This window comes from Solanum dulcamara, chromosome 4 (genome assembly GCF_947179165.1).
Source record: "Solanum dulcamara chromosome 4, daSolDulc1.2, whole genome shotgun sequence".
Classification (NCBI taxonomy): Eukaryota; Viridiplantae; Streptophyta; class Magnoliopsida; order Solanales; family Solanaceae; genus Solanum; species Solanum dulcamara.
In genome coordinates this window covers 65,282,717-65,294,111 of record NC_077240.1, presented here as the reverse complement: position 1 = coordinate 65,294,111, position 11,395 = coordinate 65,282,717, and positions in this window count along the sequence as shown.

Sequence of the window (11,395 nt, the reverse complement as noted above, 5' to 3'; positions counted from 1 at the left end):
GAATTATATAAGGAGAAGACAAAGAGATAGCATGACATATTTGAGCCAAGTCAAAAGGTATTTCTATTTAACTCTTGTTTGTGTCTCTTTCTAAGTAAGCTTCGACCCAAATGGAGTGGATTATTTGAGGTGGTGCGAATATTAGCATATAAAATTGTGGAACTATGGGTTCGCACCAAATCGACCACATTTTTGGTAAATGGCCAATGAGTTAAGCACTATTTCGAGATAGAATTCAATCATGAAGAGGAGAAAATTAAGCTCAAGAATGAGCAAAGCCAGATCTAAGTCGTGTCGGGACTATAAATCAGGCACTATGCGAGAGGCAACTCTTGAGGTAGTGTAAGAATTGTTAGTTATAGGTTATAATTTGATTTTTCAAATTGGTTAAACTTTCATTTTGTTTTAGTGTATAATTAGGGTAGTATAATTTGTTCACAAAAAACAAAATCAAAAAAAATGAGGCTTGGACGATCTTTCCATCTAGGACCAAGTCCCACCTCATTCAATTTTAGCCCAATTATATTTCGCAAAAATTTTGGTAAAAGTTATGTTCTAAGGAAAGTACACGCCAGGTCCTCATCACGAACCTAGCTAATTCCTGTGTAAATTTAATTTTTGAATTATTAGAGCACCAAATAGAGGTGTCCAGAACCTGAGTGTATTTTGGGTACGTTTTAATTAAAAGATGGGGTTTACCCATTTTTACTTTTTAAACCCAACCCCATCCCCTTTTAACCCCAAAAATTCCCCTCACTCTTTATATGTTCATCCCTTTAACCAACCCTTACTCACCCCACTCTCAAAAGTTTCTTTTTCCTTAGCAAAATTTGTGACGCCTCTCATATCCAAGCAAGTTTTTATTGAGTTTTCTTCTTCACCCACACAAGGTATGTATTCTTGAATTATTTTTATGATATGGGTAGTTGAATTTTACATAGGTAAGTTCATGGATTTCGGTTTTGTCTCTTTAACATTGATTCTTGCTTTATTTTTGATTCCATTTGTTGTAGGTAATAAAATTGTGATGTGAACTTGATTATTGGGGCTAAAGTTTTATGGGTTAAAGTTTTTGAACTAAAACCCCAGTTTTGGTATTGTGGGAAGTGGATGAAGTTGGTTGTGATTGGTCATGTATGGTGAAGTCTTGAGTAAGCATGCATGCTATATTATGATAAATTAGTTTAATTTATAAGATAAGTGTGGGGTGAATTTCTATTGTCATAATGTTTGAGTTGAAGGTATACTTGAATTATGGGGCAGTGACTTGGGACTATGCATTGATGATTAATCATGTCAATTTTTTGCGTCACATACTAGAATGGTAGGAGACTTCTATAAATTCGTAATGCATAGGGTTCACCGTATTGATTGAATGGAGTCTGGAATTGTGGTAAAGAATGTATGCACATATTATTCGAATAAGGGAAATCTGAGTACCTTTATATAACTTGCATGCTCCTATGAAGTTTAAGTGTGGAGTTGAATGTTCATGTTATATATTAAGGTTGCGAATATACTTGTATTCGCTGATATGCTTTTAGTTTTGTGGCTCACGTGTAGGAAATCATGTTATCCAGTCGAAGGCATGGAAAATAGCCATCTACTAGTAGCAGAAAGAGGGAAAGATGTGTTCCCTCCATTCCACCTACACCCTCCATACCACGAGAACAGACTCGTAGGTTCGAGTTGAAGGCTGTGAACTAAGCGGGCAAGAATTGGTACAAGAAACATACAGATTCTCGGTATATTTTCGATATGCCTATAGAAGTTGAAAGCTTGACCAAGGAGTACCCAAGCATTATGAGGAGACTAATGGAGTTCAATATGAACATTTTATTTGCTGACCCAAAGCTGTGAAACTTGCACATGGTGAGGGAATTCTATGCAAACTACCAGACAGATACTCGCACGCATTATATCACGGTGTGGGAAGTTGATGTTCCTTTATCTCCTATGGTCATCAATGAACATTGGGAACTCCGGAGTTTCCTCCTGCTACCTTGACAGAGCTAAGTATTTGACCGCTTTACAAAGATATTCGCCACCCCGTATGTGGGCATAAATCAAGCGCTAAGAGAGTCTATCACGATCATCGAGGCTACCATCTCACATTTCTATATGCCTATTTGAACAAAAAGGCTCATGTGTAGGTCAAAAATGTGATGCATAGACTTATCCCCAGTCTACACTACACTGAAATGACTAGGGACAGGGTTTGTTTGGTATATGCCCTTATGATGGGTATAGAGATTAATATAGGTACTGTGATCAAGATAAAGGGGCAGGCCAGATACCACTTATGGACCCGTCCTCACATCACTTGAGCACGCAAAGTGAGATGACATGATCACGGCCCATATATTTGGCCTTGAGATGCTCTGACACCGTACAGGGTGCCATCTATCGATAGCAGAGGAATTGCATGAGGTGGAGAACCAATATCTACTCAATGAGCATGCCGTAGCTGTACTAAGACTAGGTATGGATTTCTATAAGCCCACTGTGGATGATGTCCCCACTGATGAGGATAAAAGGAGGGAAAGTTCAGATGTTGAGTCGGATTTTAAGGCTGAGGATTTCATACCATTGGGTTTTCTCGATCTAGCTGCTGCAGGAGATATGGATGAGTATATAAGGTAGTCTCCTACCTCACTTGTTTTGTATGTTTATGTATTGTGATACTGAGGGTAGTATTAATTCTTTAAGTGCGGGGTAGGTGATTGAGTGTTTACTTTTTTATAGATGTGTTATTTTGTAGAACTGTTTTAGTTACTTTTATCTTAGTTGAACTGGTTAAGATGTTTTGTTTTGGGTTTCACAACATTTTATTTTTGGTTCTTTGGTCGTGGATAGTCCCCTTAAACCGTACAAAAAAATATGTTATTTATATATTATATGTTCTTTCTTTCTTTATTGTCATTGTGGTAATGTGTAGGTGAAGTATTTTGCTAGACCACAGGATTGCATAAATTAATAATAAATGGGTTGAAAAGCATGTAATCAAAGAGAGCATTGACTGAGTTAAGACACCTATAGCTCTTTTGTTAGACTTTGAACATGTAAGCTTAATTTCGAATTCATGTAATTGATTGGGTTGAAATATCATGAAAGTTGTCATTCTTAAACTTAGCATGTTCCACATGTGTGAGAGGTTGATTTTGTGTAGTCCTTGTTACTCTTGATTGTTAGAACTTGCCTAGTGTGTTTGTGTAGCGAAAATAAAGGAAGTTTAGAATTAGGAAAGCAATCTACGAATTTCTTTGGTAACCTCAGTTCAAAAGTACTATTTGTGAAAAACCACTGTAATGCAAAGCCATAGTTAGCTCTTTTGAGCCTTTGACTTGATTCCTTGGTAGTGTTGTCTGAAGCTTATTCCCATGTTTTTCTTAGACCATAATTTTGATCTAAAAATCCCAAGTGCTTTAGGAAATAATAAATAAAGAAATGGGGAGGTCACGACCTTGTGCTATTAAATGAAAAGCCATTGGTGCAAGAAAAATGAAATCTTATGTTAGGGAAGAAAAACATTTTGAAAGTGAAAATAAAGCCAACTACAATGTGATTGAGAGAAGAAAAAGAAATATAATAAGAATAAGAAGACATTCCCTGGCATAGATAATTGAGTTGAAAAGAAAAAGGGTAAGCTTGAGAGAGAATAAAGTGGTAAGACCGAGGTTATGAAGAACTTGCATGGAATGAATAAATGTAGTATATTAAAAGCGCTTGGGGACCTAGTCACTATGCTTGTCCAAGATATTACCTACCCGTCCCCTAGCCTACATTACAATACAAAAAACTCCTAATTGATTATTAATTCTTACCTAACCTAATTGAGTTGCATATTACACTAAGGGCAAGCCTATGGTTTATCTTGAGTAACTTGTGACTTCATTTGAGAGAGTGAGTGAATTTTGCTTAATACCCATTGTTATTGGCATTGAATGTGACTTTGAGAGTGTATGGGTAATTCTTTCTTTGTGAGGTCACTTTTTTAGTAGAAGAATGGTAATCTTGAATGAGTTTTGATTTGGCAATTCATGTGAGTTTGTTGCATGACAGAGTCAACTCTTGAGGTTAAGTTATTTTGGGTCAGTTGGTTGTTTGAATAAAGTCAATGTGTTATGAAAGTGAACTCTTTGTGTGGAACCACTGTGGTTTGGCATGACTACTTTACATACATGGTGTTTGTAATAGTGTGCATAAGATTTAGAGTTTGTTCGAGGACGAACAAAACTATAAGCGCGGGGTGGTGATCTTGGGTGCATTTATGCATCCAATGGCCAAAATAACCCATGTTCATAGTAGAGTTTGAGAGAAAATTCCTATAGTTTTAATTCATTTTTATAATCCTTATGTGTGATTATAGCTAACCAACATGATTAGACACTTTCTAGGATTAATGAGGAAGAATGAACATTCAAAAGATGATCGGATTGAAAGTGGACCTTGAAGGTGAAATTGGGAACAAATGTGAAGAAATACACTATACTGGAGTGTGTCCACATCGTCCAATTGGCTTCAGCAATTTAATTCCAACACTTGGAATTTATCTAGCTAAACAGATGAGTACGCGCCGGTCCGCAGACGCGACCTGGTTGAGGATAGAAGGAATTTTGCCTAGTGAAGAAAATGCAACATTGCATTATGAGGAAATATCTCCATGTCATGGACTTTAGTACAGAGGTTGAAACTTTATGTTTTTCGAGGCTACAAATAGTCTACTTGTATTTTATTTTAAAACATGTAGTATTGTTTCACATTTTGATGAAGGAAGACAAAAGGAGAACTTCCCTAGGGTTTTATTTCTTCTTCTTTTTCATTTGTAAGGGAGTTTTTCATGTCATTAATTATGTTTTGGATTTTGTTCAACATTATGAGTGGCTAAAATCTCTTGTTCTAGGATTATAGCCACAAGATGAAGGTTTTAATATAATTTTCTTTGGTTGAAAATTGTGTCTTTCATATAATTGCTCTTATATTCTAATTTATACTATTTTAATGCCTAATCAACATTAAAAGAAATTCGTTGTCTACCCAAAACTCGAGTGAGGAAAAGTAGATAGAACACTAGAATATAAGGAGTGTGTTTGTTCTACAATTGCCTAGGATAATTCATGTATAGGATGTCTGTGACACGTACCTATACACCATGCTTGGTTATTAGACTAGATGATAAGATTAAAGCATCTTTCTTGGTTCATTCCTTTCTCTGCTCAACGATGTAGTTAGGCTGTCAACATAGGTAAGCAGTTAGAGGTCGAGAGACCATAATTGTAAAATAACCCTGTAAATCAGTTATTGAAAGACGCATTAAAATGCCAAAGTAAAATATGTTAGACCTAAAATCTGCAAGTGCTACAACCTTAGACTTATTTGCTCATTTGATCACAACTAACTAAATTTCTAAATTGTTTCTTAATAGTATTTTCAATAATTTAGTGGGCAATATAATTGAAGCCAACTCTTTGCAACACAGGTGAACAATTTAGTAAATTGGAAATATTAGTCAAGCCTAATTAAATTTCTTTGGGTTTTACAATTCGGTTCTAAAAAGATCCATTGTATTACTTGTAAGACCACGCACACTTGTGTGTACTTTGGTGGCAACACTTCACAATCAAGCTTGAATGGTATATTGATGTAGTACAGGAATGTCATAGCCTATGCCTCAAGTCAGTGAAGATTCATAAGAGGGACTACTCAATACATGGTTTGGAGTTCGCAACGGTAGTGTTTGCTCTCAAAATCTGGCGGCACTATCTTTATGGTGTCAAGTGTGAGGTGTTCATTGATCATCGCAGTCTAGAACATGTATTCACCCATAATGATTTGAACCTGAGGCAAGGGAGATGGATGGATTTTCTCAAAGATTTTGATGTGACCATCCAATACCATCCGAGAAAGGTCAACATAGTGGCAAATGCATTAAGTCAGTAGTCGGTTAGCATGGAAACTCTAGTTTGTTTGGGGGCATCCAAGCGACCTGTAGCCAAAAAAATTCAGGCTTTGAAATCTAAGTTCATGCAATTGGAAACTCGGAGAAAGGTGGGGTGTTGGCTATTATTGAGGTCAAACCCACATTTATTAAGGAAATCAAGGGTAGACAATTTGAGGATGAAAAGTTGAACAAGCTTAGAATCAAGGTGTGTCTAGAGAGGCCTATGATGCCTCACTCGATGCATGTGGACTGCTCAGTTTTAAAGCAAAAATTTATGATCCTCAGGTCGGTAAATTTTCTTAGAATATGTTAACAGAGTCTCATAGTTTGTGATATTCCATTCATTCTGGGTACAACCAAGATGTATCATGATTTGAGTCAACTTTATTGATGGCCTGGGATGAAGAGAGACATAACCGAGTTTGTGGCTAAGTGTCAAAATTGTCAACAAGTAAAGTATGAGCAGTAAATGCCTACATGTTTGCTTTGGATAATGCCCATTCCTGAATAATAAAGGAAACGAATAGCCATGGATTTTGTGGTGGGTCTTCATAAGACCTTGGGGACATATGACTCATGTTGGGTAATTTTTGATAGGTTAACCAAATCAACATACTTCATTCCAGTTAGAGTGGATTATAATTCTCAATAGTACCAGCTCACTTTATTCTAATTAGAGTGGATTGCATTTCCCAATAGCTGGCAAAGATAGTAAGGTTGCACGGGTTTCCCCTTTCTATCATTTTAGATTCTGGCACTTAATTTACTTTCAAGTTCTAGAGTAAATTGCATGAAAAATTGGGCACTCAACTCAGCTTTAGCATAACCTTTCACCGTTATATAGATGGACAGTCAAAGAGGAAATTTTAGCTATTAAAAGACATGCAGAGAGCATGTTTAATCGATGTTAGGGGTCATTGGGATCAATTTTTACCCTTATGTGAGTTTTCTTACAATAAAAGTTATCACTCTAGCATTGGCATGGAACCATTTGAGGCACTCTATGGAAGGGATGTAGATCTCCCAAAGGATGGTTTGAGGTGAGCAATGTGATCATTGGTGTTGATTTGGTAAAATAGGCTGAGGAAAAAGTAAGGGGTATTCAGACCAAACTTTTGGGAGTCCAGAGCAGACAAAAAGAGTATGTAGACTGCAAAGTAATAGACATGATATTTCAAGTTAGTGAGCAAGTTCTATTGAAGTTATCACCTATAAAAAGTGTCATGATATTTGGCAAGAAGGGTAAGCTTAGCCCTTGTTATATTGGTTCCTTTGAGATTCTTGATTGTGTGGGGTAGTGGCTTATAAATTAGCCTTACCGCTTAGTTTGTCTGGAGTGCATCCAATGTTCCATATGTTCATATTGAAAAGGTATCGTGGGTATTAGGATTACATTATTAAGTGAAATTCATTCTTTTTGGACAAGGATCTTTAGTATTAGGAGGAATCATTGCAATTCTTCATCATGATATCTGAAAGTTGAAAATAAAGAGATCATATAAGTAAAGGTACAATGGAAACATATTCCTATTGAGGAGGCCACTTAGAAAACTGAGAAGGATATGCAAGACAAATATCCTCACTTATTTGAGGATTCAAGCAGTACACTCTACTTTATCCTTGACTTAGCCTAGTTTTCTTATTTGATCACTCGGGGTACGAGCTATGGGTAAATTGGTATCTATTGTACGACCCCTCTGGTTATTAGGGGTAAACCAATAGCTAAAGATTTTGGGTCATGAAAGATGGATAAATTGATATCTATTATAACAACCCCTCTAATCTATAGGGATAAATCAATGGTGAAAGAATTAGTTCAAGAAACTTTTGTGTACTAACTTGGAAATTTTAGGCTAAGCCAATCTTAGATGAAATTTCAGTGAGGTGAGGTCTAGGAAAATATGAATGAAGATTAGGGTTAATGTATAACCTTGGGTTGGTCTTTCTAGTAGTTAAGACATTAAGGAGCCTGTAGAACTTCTTGAAACTAAAATCGGGTAAGTAGAACTCTTGATATTGAATTTGGGGTTAAAGGGCTTTTAGAACATCGAGGTTCAAGGGTGTGTTGCAAAATGGGCTTGGGATAGAAATTTTGAGTTTATGTCTCTATGAAAGCCGCCATAAAAGTTGCAATCCCTCTATGGCGAGGCTGTTATGACAGGCTGATGGACACTATAGCAGGCCAGTAGCAGATTAAATACAGAAAAGTCCCAAAAAGAACTCTTATTTCTAACTTCATTTTTGGAAGAGAAAGAGGTGACTTTGGGCTATTTTCTTCAGTTTTCACCAATTTCGTCTGCTAAGGTAAGTTAATTACTCTCCTAAATTGTAATACAATTTGTGGACCTCAGAATCTTCAGTGATTAACCTTAGGGAGGGTTTTAACTTGAAATTAATATGGGAAAGCCCTAGTTGGGTGCGATGATAATGAAATTGGCCAAGGATTTGGATTTAAATATAATTGAGGTAATTTAGGTCATTGATTGTTGTATTTTGTATTTGTTTTAGATTAAGAGCAGGCCAAGATAGTACATAACTGGAAAGCTTAGATTCTTTAGAGCATTCAAGTTTGATTCGAGGTAGGTGATGATTGGGTTTTTCCCATTTATGTTATATGTTCTCGTTAACTACTACATTAGTATTGCTCGCATATATATAATTAGGGAAGAAGAAAGAAAATTAGTTAAAATGATAATTATGGTCAATTGCATGCAATTAATATATTTACTTTATTGTACAGGTGTGATTGCTATTCATTGTAGTTGTGATTGTAATATGTGATTTTCTGTTGGATTAGGTGCCACGCCGATACACTAACTAATATTTGGGATCGGGTACAAGTCGGTAAATTAAAAGTTTGTGTGTGGGTTCCATGAGAGAACCAGACTGGTTGTTGTACTATGACTTTTCATGCTCATTGTGTATATTAATTCAAAGTAAGGATTGGGAGTTCAAATGCTACTATAATTGTAATATAATTGTGTATTATTGTCTTTACTAAGTTGTGGCTGCATGTTCATATTTTGTATAACTGGAACTAGCTGTGTGATCCTACTAATACATTGTATTTGTGTACTGATTTTGTACTTTCTTTTCTTTGTTGAGAATAGGGCATATTCATACTACTACTGAGAGACCTCAATTGTGAGACTTTCACAACTCGAATCAAGGGTGAGTTAATTCGTCTAGGCTGCCGTGGATTCCTCTTAGTTCTTTGTCCATCTTTTCAAATATAGATAGTTTAGATTAGATTATGTTTTTTAGTTTGGGGTTGCATCCCCTTATTTCTAGACTTAATTAGAGTTTTGGTGCAATAATTTCAGATTCAGGTAGTTAATTTCGTGCATGTTTCGAATATTGATTGAGTTTATGATAACTCGGTCTTTATTTGTTTTTCAAAACTACTCTTTGGTTGTTTATTTAATGAGTTGTGTTCCTATAATGGGTTAAATTGGCTAAGTGTTGGTTTATAATTGATTATCCCACAAAAGAGTTATTGTGGGTGTCACTCACGATGGATCGGGGTCATGACATTGCGGTATAATGAATCGGTTCCTATAATTTGGTCAGCTTCAACTTACATATATTTATATCATAAAGAACTATGACTTTGAATTTTTAAGAAACTTCTTAATTATATCATATTAATACCTTACACATGTAAAAATATTCAAAATAAAGTACAAATAATCTCTTAATTAATCAATCACCCAAAAAAAATATTTAAATCATGATAGAGTAGTTAAAATTTTAATATCTAAATAATTAGTTACTATTTTATATATTTACCGGTATTATATAGTTACATTGTAACAATGCGAACCTTCATTATTTAGGTAGGAAAATTTTTTGTGAAAACTAAGTTGTCCTGACCGCATCATCTCGTCAGATTGGGAGTAATTCCGCTACAGCGGCGCTGCCCTAGTGAGATGGGAGACACCACAGTGGGATAGTCGGGGAAAAATTTAAATACGCGAAGTCTTGTTTTTCCCTCTTTCTTGGAAGTGCCAAAATAGGCAAGGGTCACCCTAGAAACCCTCAAAAAGTTGTTCTAAGCTTGGAAAGGAGGGAGAAGGAGATTTTAAGCGCAAGGAAGGTTACAACCGATAAATTTCAAGCGTACTTCCACTATCCCTCTATCCAGAAGCTAAGATTGGAGATGCAATACCTATTTACAGATGCTTGGCACCCAGGTTGGCTAGGGTTTTCTTAATTGAGTAGCTATAAACTTGTGCCTATCACTTAATATAATGGTAATTAGTGGGAGATTTCATGTTTATGACTTCAGGCATGGAGTATGGGTGGTTTCATGGTAGACTTAGTTGTTACATCAGATGTATACTACTTCGAGAATTTGTCTGGTGATTTAAGGGTAGATGATGGTTCTTTTCCCCATCTCTCTCTCTCCATATATATATACCTATTGACTTCTCTACTAAGTGTATGCCTATGTGAGAATAAGGGAAGCAATAATGAACTTAATGAAATGACTTAATGTTGAAAGATTGTATACTAAGAACCTATTGTTTGGATGTGCAACTACGTGAGACTGTTCATTGATATTATGATTATTAATGGTTAATTGGATTGGGTATCATGTTCCAATACATATTTGATTGGATGTCACATTCCTACATATATTAGATCAGGTGTCACATTCCAACAAACTAAAAGTTTGGATATGGGTTTCATGAGGGGACCAAGTATGTATTGATAGTTCTATGAGAGAATCATTAATAACTTTCATTCCTAAAATAATATGATTACATATGTGAGGGCCGAAGGATTGACATAACTATAATTAATCATGCCCATTCTCTAAACTAATCCAAGTTAAGGATTGGAAGTTCGAGTGATGTTATATTTGTGATATGATTGTGTATCATTTCTTGAATATATTTTGGTTGTCTATTATATTTCATGGATTCAAGTATGAGTTGTGTGTGGTTAAGTGGAGAGTAGTTGTTGTGTATTTAAGTTGGAATTTGGTGACCTTGAGTTCAATTATGTTGTGATCATGTTATTGTAAGTGATATGAGGGTTAGAAGTATCTAGTGGGGTGGTGGAGTGACTAGGCTCAACCTTATGAAGAGAGAAATAGTCAGGGATGGTTGGTAAGGCCTTTTTATACAACGGCAGTGGGGTTAAGGGTGCGTTGTTTGCATATGGGCTTGTGAGGGTAGAAGGTTAGCATAGAGGACTTAGTGGTGATATGTGTTTTGAGAACTCCTCTATGTGATAGAAGGGCTAAGACTTGATTTGTATTAGAGTTGGTAGTGGACCAACTATAAGGGATAAGTGTTAGACTTTGAGAACATTGGGAGGTTATTGGGTATGGTAAGAGTTTGTGCATGAAGGGTTGATGGTGTATTTCCTTAAGAGAATGTTTTCTTTTTGTTGATTCCTCTATATTATGCGGTGGGTATCGGGTTGATCAATAATTTCTACTAGTAC